We start from the raw sequence: 14,754 nt of genomic DNA, 5'->3' as shown, positions 1-14,754 counted from the left end.
TTCTTCAGGTCTATCTACTTCCTCAGCCAGCACCCACAACTGTTTCTTACACATTTCCAGCTACCATGACTTTTATCCCTCTGATGGCTCCTCTCCATTAGGGTCTTTCGCACATCTCTCAGTATTTTTATGACACTCAAACTAAAAGATGCAGCATATCAAATAAAACACATCTCTCTCCTTCCCACCAGCAACTTCAAGATCCTTCAGCATTGACTGACAACCCACAATATTGTGGGAAAGGCTGTTTTCAGATCAGCTGCTGGAAAAGCTCTTCCAAGGTAGCAGCTGAATTCAAATCACACACCAATTAGCTCAGGGGGATTTGTATGTTTTTCTTTCAGGAAACCTATTTGAAAACAAAACAAAGAGGGAAAAAAAATTGTTTAAATCTCATTAAAATATCTCAAACTGTGTCACAAGAATGCCACGTTTTCTACTGAAGAAAACAGGAGCAGCTTTAACTAGTTTCACCTCACCAGACGGAATTTTGCCCTTTAAACCCACTTGCTGTGCTCCCCCACCTCCAAGAAGACAACACAGAGGTCCAGAGCAGCATCACACAGCAAGTAAACCACTGGGCCAAACTGCCTGGGTCTGTCCTATATTTTTCCCACAAGATGAGGTTTTCCACCCCGCTCTCCTTAGGTTTTCGCCTCCCGCCTCAAGGCCACATGCAGATGACCGTGCTTTTTCTGAAGCCAGTGCCAATGAGGCCACTGCATTCGTTATCCAGCAGGATAATGACAGAGTGCAATTCAGTCAACAGCAAATCCTCCCCAGGGAGATGCCCTCTGACCTTCCCTGAGCTGGGGGATGAACGCAGACAGCCAGATCTCAGACAGGCGGCAGGGCTGAGTGAATAATTCCTAATGAATCCTTTCATCTCTTCTTTTGTTTTGGGGAAGGGAGGGAGGGGGTGAAAGGAAATAGTTTGGTACTATCCACCAGCAGAAAATTATTTTCTAGAGCTACCCCCAAATCACTGTCATCTGAACAACATTTTTCATGGCTTCTGCACAGTACGTGGGCACAGAACACAGGCTGCTCTCTGCAGAGAAGCCCCTCGTGCAGACAGACAGTCTGGGAGAGGGGAGCAACAGCCAAACACACAGCAAGAGCAGGGATGCTGCTGGAAGCCTCGCTTAAAATCACCCTTAGGCAGGCAATTGAGAGTTAATCTAAGATATCCACTCAAACCACATTTTTGCCAACGAAATTCAGTTCCACTGACACATCAGCAAACGCATGAAGGACAAGAAAGTTCATGAAATGAGGCCCACAGAAAGCCAGGATCTTACCTCTCTCCACATGCCACTCAGACCTCACTATCAATTTTCTCTAATTTTCCAAGCCACAAGCTGTAAGGATAACAAGGATGTGATAAAAGCAGATTTATTTTTTCCCCAACAAAAAGAAGCAATTCTCATTTCTCCAGTGTGAATTCAGCTGTAGAATTCAGTTTAGCGGCATCTGCTGAACGCTCTGTGTCACCCAGAGGTACTACAGCAAATAAGGGTGGAAAAACAACTCCCAACTCCGAGATCTCAGAGCTGCTTCACAAGCTTTCAGTCATTCTGAAAAAATTTTAGCCACGCAGTTTTTATCCCCATCTCTCAACTGGTCCTAAAATCAGCCACATCTGAAGCAGTCACTTCCAGCTGCACCAGCATTTCCAGGGATTTACCCTCAGCAGATTGTGGGTTATACTGGGAACAGAAATCACACGGAAGGACCATGGTGGTAAGATGCTCCCAGCCCCATTCCCAGACAAATGAACTGACATGAACCTACACACTTAAACAGAGCTTGGCTCGTGTATTTATATAGATGCCAAATCCCAGGGATATCAGTGACAATCTCTTCCCCAGTAAAATCTGATTACAGTGCTGGACTCTCTAAAGCCCCCCTGCCACCTCAGACATCATGGGGAGCAGCCAGCAAACCCCTCCAGGTGCCCTGAACAGCAGGGGCTGCAATGCCAATGATTAAGCAAATCTTCAAAGGGAAAAAAAAAAAAAAAACCACCAAGAGTCCTGGTCAATGACTGACCAGTGTAATAGCTCAGGCTACTATCATGTGCTCTTCTCACACCACATTTGTTTGCTGGGCTGCCCAAGAGGTTTCCAAGGGTCAAACATGAGGTCACCAGCTTTGCTGAAAAATATAAAAAGCTGGAGCTGCAAGTAAGGAAGGTCCCAGTACTTACAATTAAGGCTAAAAAAGACATGAAAATGCAAATCCTCTAAGTTTAAACATACCAGAGGCAGCATCAAAAAGGAGCAAAAAAAGAAAAAGGATCTCATGGTTTTTGAAGATCAGACCTTCACAGTATTTAGTAATCCACAAAAAATTCTGACCGGCCTCAAGGACCAAGAGTGGCTGTGGAAAGCAAAACCTTGCTTTCAGGCTATTTTGAGAAGCACTCACAAGGTTTATCCCAGAAACTGCTTTCTGCCTACTCAGATTTCTCAACTGAGCCAATCACATGGTGTTTCGATGGACTGCTGGAGACACTTGAGAATAGCAGAGCTGCCTGCTGCTATCTGCCTGGCACAGGGTGGTTTTTAATTGAGGCTGAACTCTTAAGTCCCTGCTGCAGTCTGCAGCTCCAATCACTGAAATAATAATTAAACCCAGGAGAAACAGTGCAAAGCAGCAATGCCTTTAACCAGTACATTAAGATGAGGGAACCTGAAGATGTGCACAGACATCTCCAGGATGTTCTGTTTTGTTTCAAGCCTGAGGATTTCACTGATTTTTAAACAGAAAGTCAGGGTGGCAGATATCCTGCAGTACAGAAACAGGAGAGATGCAGGAAAGTATCCACTTTCACCTCACCCAGTCCAAGGAAAAAATCAGAACGTGTTTTTTTTTTTCCATCTGAGTTTGGGACCTTCCTTCCATGGGAATCTGAGGGATTACCCAGAGGGAGGAATGCAGAGCAAGAGACACACGCAAGACATCAGACCGATTTGAGCCAGCCTCCCCAGTTCCAATTAACCTGTGAAAGAAACCTCTGAAAGAAACCACTCTGAAAAAGTCTGTGCTGGCTGTGGAGGCTGCTGGCGGATCAGACAACACAAGTTCAGCCCTCCGAGGGGAGACACTCAGCCTGGAAACGACTCTCCATTAGGTTAATTAGTCAAGTTTGATGTATCCAAGTCGGTTACCATGGCCACAGGAACTTAAGAGCAATGCTTTACACAGATTTCCTTGTGTGGGACTGCGGACAGGGGAGCTCATCCAGCCCCTCTGGCCAGGCAGGGAGGAAGGAACTTGCCACCCTGGGCTCCGTGCCAGCCCCTGGGCTGGGCTGGGCTGCTCACAAACGCTTTACTGGAACTGCTCCTTGTCTGTAAGGCTGCTAAAAATAGCACCCGAGCTCAACCAGGTTAATGACACATCAAGAAGATGCATTTGCACATAAAAATAAACAGAAGGCGTGTGAAATCTACCCTCCACCTGGCTTTTGCTTGGCTGGTTTTGACTGGGGGGAAAAATCAAAAAGCTGCTCTGTTTTCTCTTAAAAATTCAATGCCTATCTGTCAAAGAAGTGACAGAAAGCTGTCCATCTCTCCAAACACCATGCCAAATACAGCTGAAACTTGTCTGTCAGAGCCTGGAAACAGACCACAGTATATTACAAACAAACAAACATTTTAAAGTGTCATTAGTTACATTATGATCAACATCATGTCAGTTGCTTACAACTCTACTCTGCAGCAAACACTCACGCATGCACTAGCACACATGAGTAAAATCTACTGCAACTTCAGGAACAGCAGCAGATTTAGAAAAGAGTGGGAGAGAAGAAGCAATCTGTAATTCAGCAAGGCTCCTGTGGCAGAGCAGTTTTAAACTCCCTTGAGAAAAGGACCCTCCTCTCACACTCTGTTCATCAGGTGCCTCGCTGAGCCAGGACTGACACCTGCAGAAGCTGCCACACAGCACTGAGGATGGCTTCTGCCCAGTTTTGCTCTTCATCGATCCCCCCTGGGAATGCAGGGCCACGGCACAAAGCACAGAGCACTGGAGTCTCCCGGGGCGCACGAGCACGACTCCAGGAACAAAGCAGCAACAATGTGAAAAACCCAATCACCACTCCCGACCAAGCACTCCATTTCCAGCTCACAGAAAAGGAGCAAATGCCACAGACCACGGCAGAAATGACTGGACTGTGCCACAGCAGTGCCCGGGCTTGACTCCAAGCTGAAACTGCTGCTGCTGCAGGAACACCAAGAGAACCCTAGCTGAGGGTCTGCATCACCTGCTGCAAAACTGAATGGTGTCCCACACCTGAGAGACACATGGCATGCCTGCAAACAGGTCTGTGCACAAGTTTGGGGGGAAGATCTCCCCTTAGAAGGGAATTTCAGTCCTGTGGAATTTATTCCTGCAAAAGAAAGGCTTGAAACACAACCAAGCTGTGTAAAGTACAGCCACTCTTCCCTGATTTCAGGCCCTGGCTCCACATCCGTCCTTGCAGCACCCATACTTTGAACTGACTTAAACAAAACCATGACTGCTTGGTGAAGACATTAATTCAGCTACTCAGGTCAAAAATAAGAGGAGAGAGAAGCACTGTGATAGAAACATGCTGTGAGGCAGGGAGGTGGCAAACTTCTTCAACCAGCACTACGGCCAAAGTCCCCTGATTTCACAAACAGCTTGAACGAAGTGAGCTAAATGCTGTGAAAAAGGGGAGCAGGAATCACCCCTGTTCTACAGCCCCAACCCCACCAAAAGTTACAACCAGCCCCACAATTCTCAGTAGGTTAATATTCAGCTGTTACAACAGCTTCCCCCCCTTCTCTGCACATGCCTTAAAGAGTTGCTCATGCAGATTTCTCTGTTACACTTACCAAAAAACTGGGAGTGGCCATGTGACAGGAGCACAGAACATGGAGAAGACCATTTGCTTCTGTAACTAATTGCTCAGCCCCCTCAACACACACCAAATTGCCTTGGCAAGGCTGCAAGGTGAAGCTGCTGTATTTATTTACACATTTTTTTCTGCTGGTTAAGAGGCTTTGTAAAGCAGATTGCAAATGGCCAAGACAGCACAGGCACCTTTTTCAAGCTTTGCATAAACTGGAATGAGTGAAGGATAGCAGCATTCCTGGCTGTGTCCTTTACAATAGATATTTTAGCCTCAGTTACCTAAGAATTAATTGGCAAAATACTCAAGAAGTTCGTAAAGGCAAGTGTGAACACTTATTTCTGGCTTCTTACAATAAGGATCATGCTCTAAAAGAAAAATCAGTGTGTGCAGGCTGGCTGATCAGCAGGCAGGGGAGTGCCTGTGTTAGCCAAACACACTCAGTGCCTGGAGCAGCACCCGGGTAAGTCCAGGCTGAGGAGTCGTGCACGGACACGTTGTTGTTCCTGCAGCAGCCACGGGCCTGACTCTGCACCCATCTTCCAACTCAGCCAAAGGTTCAAGGTGTTTCCGCATGAAACAAGGAACTAGAGCGAGGCAAACACAATAATACATTGTGTGGGGACTGAAACCTCCTGCTGAGAAGAAATCCACAGACGTTTAAAAAGCGCAACCGAGCAAAACTCAGAAAAAAATAAGACACAGATGGAGCTTAATGCTCTTGTCTCATTGAACCAGGCCAAAACTCACTCCACCTTTGGCAGGGGAAACAGGAGTAACCAGGGTGCTTGAGTCTGCCTCTGCAGCATGACTCCTCCACCTCAGGGCAAAGCAAATTCCCCATTTTCTCAGCCTTCTCTGCTGTTGGCAGAGTTTAAGGACATTCATAAAAGTGCATTAGGTTTCATGAGCACCAGTCTCAGTGGAGAAGATGCAAACCTCAGCTCTCCACAGTGACAGAGTTAAAATAAAAACACAACCCTTAAGGTACATGCTGACTTCTCTCTTTACTTCTGTTTCATAATGCTGGAGAAAACCCAAAACCCTGCAGTGTTTCTCACTCCAACACCACACAGCCCTCAGGAACGCTGCTGGCAGCTGGCTGGGTTCGGGTCCAAAACCACAGCAGTTCTTTATGTGCATCTCAAGACACGTAGACATCAAAAAAAAAAAAAAAAAAACCCACCCCAACATTTTTTTAAGTAGCAACCCTGTCAAGATATCAAAATAAAGGCAAAACTAAAACCTACAAATGAAGCAAAAAAAAAAAATAAGAGAGGAAGAAGAAAAAAAGGGCTGGCTGACACCTCCTATACATGCTGCCAGCAGGATCATTTGCTCCAAAAATAAGGATGCTCAACACATCTCAACTGATGACATGACAACTGCTTCACGTCCCAGCACCGAAGTTGCATAAAAACCTCTGAATACCCACTGCCTTGCAGCTCAGTAAAAAAAACAAGCACTCAGAGTACTCACTCAGAGCAAGCAACAGACACCGTGTGCCGCTCCTCAGAGATTTTCAGCTCTTCATTTCCACTCAAGCATCCACTCGGGCTGCAGAGAAGCATTTTGCCCCTCCGCCCTTTGCCAGTCACGCTCAGCAGCTCCAGCCACAAGGCTGCAGCTGAGCTGGCTGCCCAGCCAGGTGCCTGTGCCCACAGCATGCAAAAATATCTCAACTGGAGCTCTGGATCCCAAAAAACTCCGCAGAGCAAGCGCACAAAGGGAGCCCTACTGCCTCCAGGTCACCCCAGACAGCAGCAACCTCCTGCAGAGCCTGGATATGCTCAGGCTGCCTCAGCAGCACTGCCTGCATAAGGGACATTTAAGACTAGAAAGCCTTCAATAAGAATTCTGAAGGCTTTTTCCACTGCCAGTTCAGAGAGTTTTCCCAAAACACTGAACACACAGATTCCTGTAATGCAGACTTTGCTGCATTTTATTTCTTTGACAGTTTTTGATCACCTCTGGTCTAGCATTTGGAAATTATTATTCACACACACAACAGGAACAAGGCTGCAGGGAAACATGAATTTCACTGGCCTGCCTGGTTTTGTCTGTGGACACCACCTCACATATTACCAAATCAAAACAAGCCGGCCAACTTGAGCGTGAGGGGGAAATGAAAGGGCAGACCGGTGACCTAGAAATGAAGCTGACACTCTGGCATGAGCTTGAAACTCTGCAGCAAAGGGAAGAAAAAAAAAAAAAAGGCTGTAACTGCTTTCAAGATGAAGCTTAGAAAGTTTATTAATGAAATTATATGATGCAGTAGCCACAGAAAAGCAAGGAGTTGATCAAGGAAGTTTTTCCAATAGGAAAGAGTTATCCCCTTCACTAAACAAAAGAAACTCTGACACCAAAGCGTGGACGTAGTTATTTAAGGTTCAGATGCCATAAAAACACCCCTACCAAACCACTGAAGAAACTTCTGGAGCACACAGCTGTGGTACCAAACACCACTGCTCTGACAGACACCCAAGATTTACAGACCACATGATGTCACAAATCACATGAGGCAACAGCATGGGCTTGAGGAGGCAGCAGACAAAGCTTTGGATCAGGAATGCCACAGTCTCAGCACTGATCCAATGCAAACTCACCCTGCCAGGTGTAACTGGTTCAAAGAGGCTGTTCACAAGCTACCTTTGTTCCAGCATGTTTCAGGCTTGAGCGAGTAATGTCCACATCACCAGCATAAACTGACACAGGATCCGCATCGCCCTTGGCAAGGCTGACAGAGAGGCTTCCACGAGCCAGCATCCAGCCCAGGCTCTGTGTGCACCACCAGGTAAGCCAGTGTAAATCACTGGGGACTCACAGCCTCCCAAAACCAGCTCCTTGCAACATCAGAGCAAGGAGATCACGCGGCCTCGGCAGTAAACACTTACACAGAACGCTTCTGCTGCGAGAGCCAGGTGCTGCCACTGACAAACCACGTGCTCACCAGGGTTTCTGCAGCACTGCAGGTACGGGTTTGAGAAGTTTGCAGAGGCCAAAGACTGAGTTATTTATGATGTGATCAAGTACCACGAAGCTGAGATCTGGTCTTATAAAAATTTAGCTGCTGGAGTAATTTAAGGTTTTAAAATATTTTCAGAAGAAAGCAAATTTTCCATTGTTTGCCACAGCTTATTAGAAGCCCACACATCCCGCAGTGTAGAGGAAAAGACACCCTCCACCCTCTCCAGCCAGTGCTGCACGGCTGGAGGCACAGGCAGATTTTCAGAAAGCTCGACTTTGCTTGCCACTCTACTCAGCAATTCAATTCTCCCACCACATCCCACTGACACCCAAGCGCAGGGCTCTGTCCTTCACCATGCTGTGTTGCAATAATCAGGCCCCAGTTCTTTACACAACCACCTAAGCCTCCAGACCTTGCAATTAAACACTCCCTGAGGAGGATGAAACCTGCCCACCTGGGAGGCAGCAAGTCCTCAGGGACTGATCACAGACGATGGGATGATCTGCACCAGGAACCTTCCCAAATCCCGTCATCCTCCACCCACGGGCTGACACATTTCTTTCCTTCTGCCTTCTTCAACACAGAGACAAGGAAGAGCACACTGCAAACGACTCTCCTGCCCTAACATGCACAGGACAAACCCAAACTGTGTTGCTTAAGAAGCTGGTAGGCAACATTCAGGTACCAGCACAGAGCACCAGCCAGAGCTTGCAGAAAATAGAGTTTAGAGGACGCAGAAGTCCCAAAAACTACATGATAGATGGTCACGCCACTGAAGTATTTATTCAGTTTACAGCCAGTTCCCTGAGCAGGCAGAGAGAAGCACACCCAACTGGAAGAGTTAACTTCCCACACATTTGGCCAAAAGTGCATTTCTGGGCACCGCCACTCTGTCCAGCGTTACGCCAGGGAAACAATGCTAAATAAAGATTACGTGGAGTGGTATTATGTAAATAATTCTCTTCCACAATGAAAGGATAAACCTAGACTGCCTGGTTAGTTATGAAGCCAGGAGCCAGCGCTGCAGAGAGGAAATCCTGCCTGCTCTGCTCCCTCCCTGACACACGCACCACCCACCCAGAGAGCCACAGCCAGGCCTGCAGCCTCCAGAGACAATACCCACACCATCCCCGGCCGCCCCGCGTGCTGGCACTCTCCCTCAGATCACTTCCCACAAGAGGAAACTATTTGGACCCCACCACATTGTCTCCTCCCAGGGCAACCCCGCTCCCAGCCTCATCACTGCTGCCAGTGCTCAGCTTGGCCTCCTTCCTCCTCCTCCTCCTTTCACCATCAGCCCAGGACACGAAGGGTTCCCTGTGCTATGATGGGAACACACACCTTGACACATCCCTCCTCTTGAAGGCCTTCCCTTCCCCTCACAGCTGAACCCACTGGAGCCTGCCTTGGCTTGCACATCTTCTTCTGCCCACAATAACTTAGTCGACCTTTCTGCCTCCATTTCTCCCTGCAACCTTCCTCCTGCCTTGGCCTCACGTCTGAATGCTTTATGTTTGTCGTACGATTTTAAATCTGTCAGCAATTCATCCATCTGCCACCTCCTGGGTTTTTAATGCCACAAAACGTTCTGGGATACGGCCCTGCATAAACCTCTTGGTGGAAAATTAAGCTGTACCTCATTCAGAGACCAAACTGGCTTTGAGATCATTTCTTTCCAAGGTGCTGGGCTATTTCAAAGACTGGCTTCTTCCCTACAGCGAGCAGAAAAGCCATGATGCTATCCGGGCTAAAATAAACATTATGGAAGCAGCGATAAGGGGAAATATTTCAGCTGACTAAGAGCAAAGCGGGTTCAAATCCAAGTGTAAGCTGATATTGCTTATAATTTGTTCCCAAGCCAAAAACACAGACTGGGATGAAAAAATGGAAGGCATTAAACAACAAGCACCGTACTCAGCGACTCTGAAAAACTTCAGCATTTTCATTTACATTATTATTTTTTTAAATAACCTTCAGTTTCACGGATCATAAAGTTAATTTGGAGTAACTTCCCTTCTCTGTAACTAGACAGAGATGCTATCCTTTACATTCATTAATGTTTGCTCAGTGCTCTGCAGCTATAAAGAGAGCACTAACCATTATCAGCATCCTCTGTGCACCCAGCAGGCACTTAACCACTGCTGTGCTCTCCCTGCCCCCTCCCCGTGCCCCAGATCCCCTCCAGCTCTGGCACTGTAACAATCACACTCATGGACACCCACCTCCACCTTTACTGCTTTTCTTCCAGTGCCAGGCACCTCTCCCCTGCAGGCAGGGCTCCTCTCTGGGTCTCTCCAAGCCAGCCTGGGATCAGCAGCCAAGCACTCGCTGTTGGCAGCGGGGTCTGCAGCAATCAGTGCCTCCTCGCCTGCCCACCCCCAGCCAGGTCGCATTTCTCAGCTTCACACAGAGAAGTGGCACGGGAGCTGCTACTGTGTGGGCATTGCCCGCTCACCAGAAACATCCCCTCCCGGGGCACCCCGCTCACCTTCAGCAGGAGCAGTTCACACCCCAGAGAGACTCCAGCTGCCAAAGGCAGGTTGGCAGGAACAGAGATCTGAGGGCCTCAAGAAGGGAAGTGACAAGTAGGGTGGGCAGCAGGATTGGGGGCGCAGCCCAGATTTCTCAATTCTCAGTACAGTCCCGCTGCTGCCTCGTGCTCAGGTCACGGATCACTTCCCAAAACTGATGAATCACTCATTTCCTTCTGCTCTTCTGTCCTCCTTCCCTTCCTGCCAGATCCATCCCTCACTCTGATCAAGCTTTTACAGGCATTTTCATGCCCTCTGTTCTGGAGCTCCAGCTCCCTCTCCAATCTTCTTTTTGGGAAAGCATCTCTGCTCTAGTCATGCTCGTTAAATGAGACACATTTCCATTTTCTACTGCAATGCAAAGATCTATCCCTTGACATTACAGGGCAAATCAGAGACCTCAACACCTGTGTGCCAGCACAAGCCCGGCCATAAATAGCAATTCTCTGCTGCTTCCTATGTCGATACACAGCAAGGGCCCTTCAAAGCTGTGCAGGAGCCTGTGCCACAGCAGCCTAGATGAGAATCCATGACCTCACAATGCCCAAATCCTTAAGCAGCTGCAAAAGCCTCAGTCAGTAATCAGAGAGGCGACCGGGTGCTGCTATTCCTCATTTCCAGCTCCATTAGAGCTGACCCTGCTCTCTGCTGAAAACTCTCAGCGAAGACTAAAGCGAGCCACGGCTCCTAAAAACGCAGCTGCAAAAAATAACAGTGCTCCGAAGAACACACTGGCCTGGATTCCCATGCTTGTGCACCCCTGCAGCTAAGCCCATGGTCTGCATTTGGGGACCACAGCTCAACAGCTCACAGGCACAAAACCCAGGGGGAACCAGCACTTTGCCACCGGGAGTAACAAGCAAAGCACTCATGGAGAAAGAGACTCTTCACCAGCTCTCCAGCAGACTTGCTCTGACACATTGAACTTCACATAACCCCACCAGCCTCAGTTTTCTGACTTGTGAAGTGATCTGGTCAGAATGAGACACTGCATTAAGGATGGGGAGTACTGCACCCCAAAGGCCCTCCTCCAACCCACTGCCCTTCACAGCTGCTCAAATCAGCCACCCAAAACCCACTTGTGAAAAGTTACCGATTTAATCCTCCTTTTGTACCCACTCATCCAGAAACTGACAAGATCGTAACTTTCCTCCCCCCACAGGGACACGAAGATGATGGTATCTCAGGCACACAAATTATAGTTGGTTTCAAACAGGTTTCTCCCAGGAAAACGAGATTGCAAAAAGGACTGTATTGCAGCAGAGGCCACTAAAAACCAGGACCAGCAGTGGGAGGAACACTGGGAGCCATCAAGGGGGAACAAATAATTCACAGCCATGTCACAAAAGATGAAGATATCTCCTATGACCCAATTCCAGCTAGCGCAGTCCAGAGCTGCCGTGGGGATGAGACGGGGAGCTCTCAACACGTGCAGCTATCAGCACAGCTGCATGCACACCATCGCTGCCAATCATAACAAAACTGCCTTTACCAGACTGGATCTCCTAATTACAAGACGTGAACACGGCCTGAACCAAACCCTCTTTGGATTTAGCGCAGGATGGCTCCAGGGATTAGTACAACCTCCACTGGAGGCAGCTTGGTTCAAATCCAACCACAGCCATTAGCAAGTGAAAAGTATTGCCAAGCAGCAGCTGGCTGGTGGCTTGCACGAAACAAGTTTATGGTTTCAGTGCAGATCCTGTCGCAAAAAAAACGCCAGTCGCCCCCCCTGGAGCTCCAAGGTGTGAAGGCAGAGGCACCCACCCGCTTCTCCAGTGCTGGAGATGTGGTGTGGGAGGCGTTCCCGTACGAGCCCAGGACCAGCTCCGCAGAGCCAGCCCTGACCTCCGCAGGGGTTTCAGAACCAGGTATGTTTTGCAACTTGGCAGAAACACACAGCTAAGTAACAGAAACCACCACCCACATGAAGCCCGAAGAACAAAGTACCAGTGTTTTCCTGCCCCAGACATGTGCGTGCCCCATCTCCTCTCTCACACCAAAAATAGCTTCTACTTTTTCCCTTTTGGCAACAACAAACCGAGGTTTGAGTGCATTTGCTTTCAATAAACTAAACACGTTTTGCAAGAGTCTCTCTCACAGGGAAACTTGCTCAACTGAAGTTATAAAATATTTGTCACACACAAAACTTCCCTCCCGTGGCATCGTGGGACTGAACCCCAACACAGGTCCTGCACAGAGCTGGCAGACCCAGGCTCACAGGAGTTTTGAGCTAAATCCCAAAGTCACCCAACATCAGCACTGAAACTCAGAGAATTAAGTACGATTTGATTAAAACCATCCAGGAATACACGGCTTCACTAGAGCCCTTGAAGAGTTTTGTCACCACTTCCAGAAGAGAGGGAAATGCTCACCCAGTTGTCCCAACTCACACTGGCTCCCTTTATGAATCAGTAGTGGTACCAAATCTTTATCTGTAAAGCACACGGCAAACTTAAACTTAACCTTGCTGATAAAACCCCTATACTAAATGGAAAAACTCTCACCCCACATGACCAAGGAATACCAGTGGAAGGATATCACACCCACCAAACTGATTAAAAAATACCAGATTCAGCAAAACCCTGACGTTTTCAGGCATCCAGAGTGCTTCACGGGAATACTGAGGGGAGAGGTCGCCGCAAGAGTTCAAACCATAAATGCCTGTGCACCAGCGGGTTCGGAGACATCCACTGCACAGATCACCTCCAGCAGCACTGTCCTCTCCCGCACATTCTCGAGCTGACCCAAAACGCAAAGTTCAGGGAGCAGACGCAGCCTCCGGCGCAGGCAGCAGTGCCTGCAGGCGTGCTGGGCTTCCAGAGGGTTCAAAGCGCTGGAAGCAGGGATGGGTTTGTTGGGTCAACACGGCCCCGCGCCCCAGGCAGCCCCAGCCCGAGTCCTGCAGGTTTTGCTGCTTCAGTGGTGTTGGCAGCAGCCCACATGGCAGGCAGCTGCCTGCACCCACTGCAGCCTGCTCTTTGTGCATTGTCCGGGCAAGGGAGCAGGAGGAAGGGCCGAGGGAGAAGAGGGAACAGGAAATTATAAGAATCAACAGGAAAAAAAAAAAAAAAAAAAAAAAAAAAACAACGAAAGAAAAAGCCATCACTCCGGAGACCTCAGCTGGGGTTCAGAGAAACGTGCACTTGTTGCCTGCAGACACCGGCTCGGTTACCTCCCGTAAATATTTACACCACACCGCCCCAGGAGCCAGCCCTGCAGCTCGCGTCACGGCCAGGAGCCGGCCGTGCCCCCGCAGCCCCTGGCACGGCCGGGGGAGCGGGGCCGCCCTCGGTGCCCCCTCGGATGCTCATTCATTGCTCCGGCTGTGGGCCAGCGCCAACGCACCGGCTCCCAACGTGCGGGGGGGGCAAGACCCGGAAAATACGGCGGGATTGAACGAAAGGGAGGAAAAAAAAAGAGGAAAGAGTGGGTTTAAAAAGGCCCTCGGGGTGCCCCCACCCCGCAGAGGGGTGTCCCCGCCAGTTTGCCAAGCGCGGGGGCTCCCCCGCGCTCCCGAACCCCGCCGCTCCCGGGCGGCGCGTTCCCTTGAGGCCAAAAACAGCAAACCCAACAGGAAAAAAAAAAAAATAATAATAATAAGAGAAAGTTTCTCCCCGGCGAGCAGCTCCCGTGGCACATTTTCATTTTACGTAACGCGGCCGCCTTTCCCCCACCTGCGGGGAGCGGAGCGGCCCCCCCAGCCCAGCCCGGCCCCCGCCCGCACCCCGGCACCGGAGGCTGCCCCGGGGCTCCCCCCTCCCGACTTACCTAATCCCGCCGGCAGCTGCCGCCCCCCATCGCCGCCGCCGCTCCCGCTTCAGCGGCCGGCGGGGCAGCGCTGGGCGCGGGGACGCGGCCCCGCCATCTGCGCCGTGTTTATAAATCCAGAGCCATGGGGCTGCGAGCCGCGCCGCCCGCTCCTCCGCCCGCCCGCCCGCCCGTCCGTCCGTGGGGCCGGGCCGCCCCTCGCCGCAGACGCCAGCCCCGCAGCGCCCTGCCCAGCCCTGCGCTGCCCGCCCCGGCGCGGCGGGAGGCGGCGGCGGTCGCTCGCTCGGTGCCTCGCTCGGTCCCTAAGGCCGCCCCACAGGCGGCCGGGCCGGGCGGGGCGGGGCGGGGCGGAGCGGGGGCTGCGCCGCCCGCGCGCATTAAAGGGGCCGCGCCGCCGAGCGCCCGGCGGGACCCGGGGTGGCGACGCCGCCCGCACGCCCGCCCCACGCGGTCCCTGCCGCCGCCCGCACGCCTGCCGGCGGTTTATCAGCGCCGCCGGGTACCTCGGTGCTGCCGGTGCTCCCGGCTTTGCCGGTGCGGCGGGCCGCGTTAGTGCCGCTGCGTGTCACCGGTGGTGTTTTTTGGTGCGAATCAGGGGTTCT

At 50.3% G+C, this 14,754-nt stretch overlaps 1 protein-coding gene and 1 long non-coding RNA gene across 14 annotated transcripts in view; one reads left to right on the top strand and one right to left on the bottom strand.

Moving 5' to 3' along the window:
- The window catches only part of NCOR2 (nuclear receptor corepressor 2), a 230,159-nt gene extending 215,817 nt beyond the window's left edge, over positions 1–14,342 (bottom strand). For all 13 annotated transcript variants that reach the window (XM_053959970.1, XM_053959977.1, XM_053959978.1 and 10 more), the window contains exon 1: positions 14,153–14,342. The gene's annotated coding sequence lies outside the window, so the exon portion shown is untranslated. The remainder of the gene's footprint in view (positions 1–14,152) is intronic.
- LOC128797438 (uncharacterized) lies at positions 7,440–8,795 on the top strand. Its single transcript, XR_008434130.1, has 2 exons — positions 7,440–7,676; positions 8,435–8,795. It is a non-coding gene; the product is annotated as an uncharacterized LOC128797438 (long non-coding RNA).
- Positions 14,343–14,754: the final 412 nt, after the last annotated feature.

The sequence above is a fragment of the Vidua chalybeata genome, chromosome 18 (assembly GCF_026979565.1).
Source record: "Vidua chalybeata isolate OUT-0048 chromosome 18, bVidCha1 merged haplotype, whole genome shotgun sequence".
Classification (NCBI taxonomy): domain Eukaryota; kingdom Metazoa; phylum Chordata; class Aves; order Passeriformes; family Viduidae; genus Vidua; species Vidua chalybeata.
This window is presented reverse-complemented; position numbering and strand designations above follow the sequence as displayed.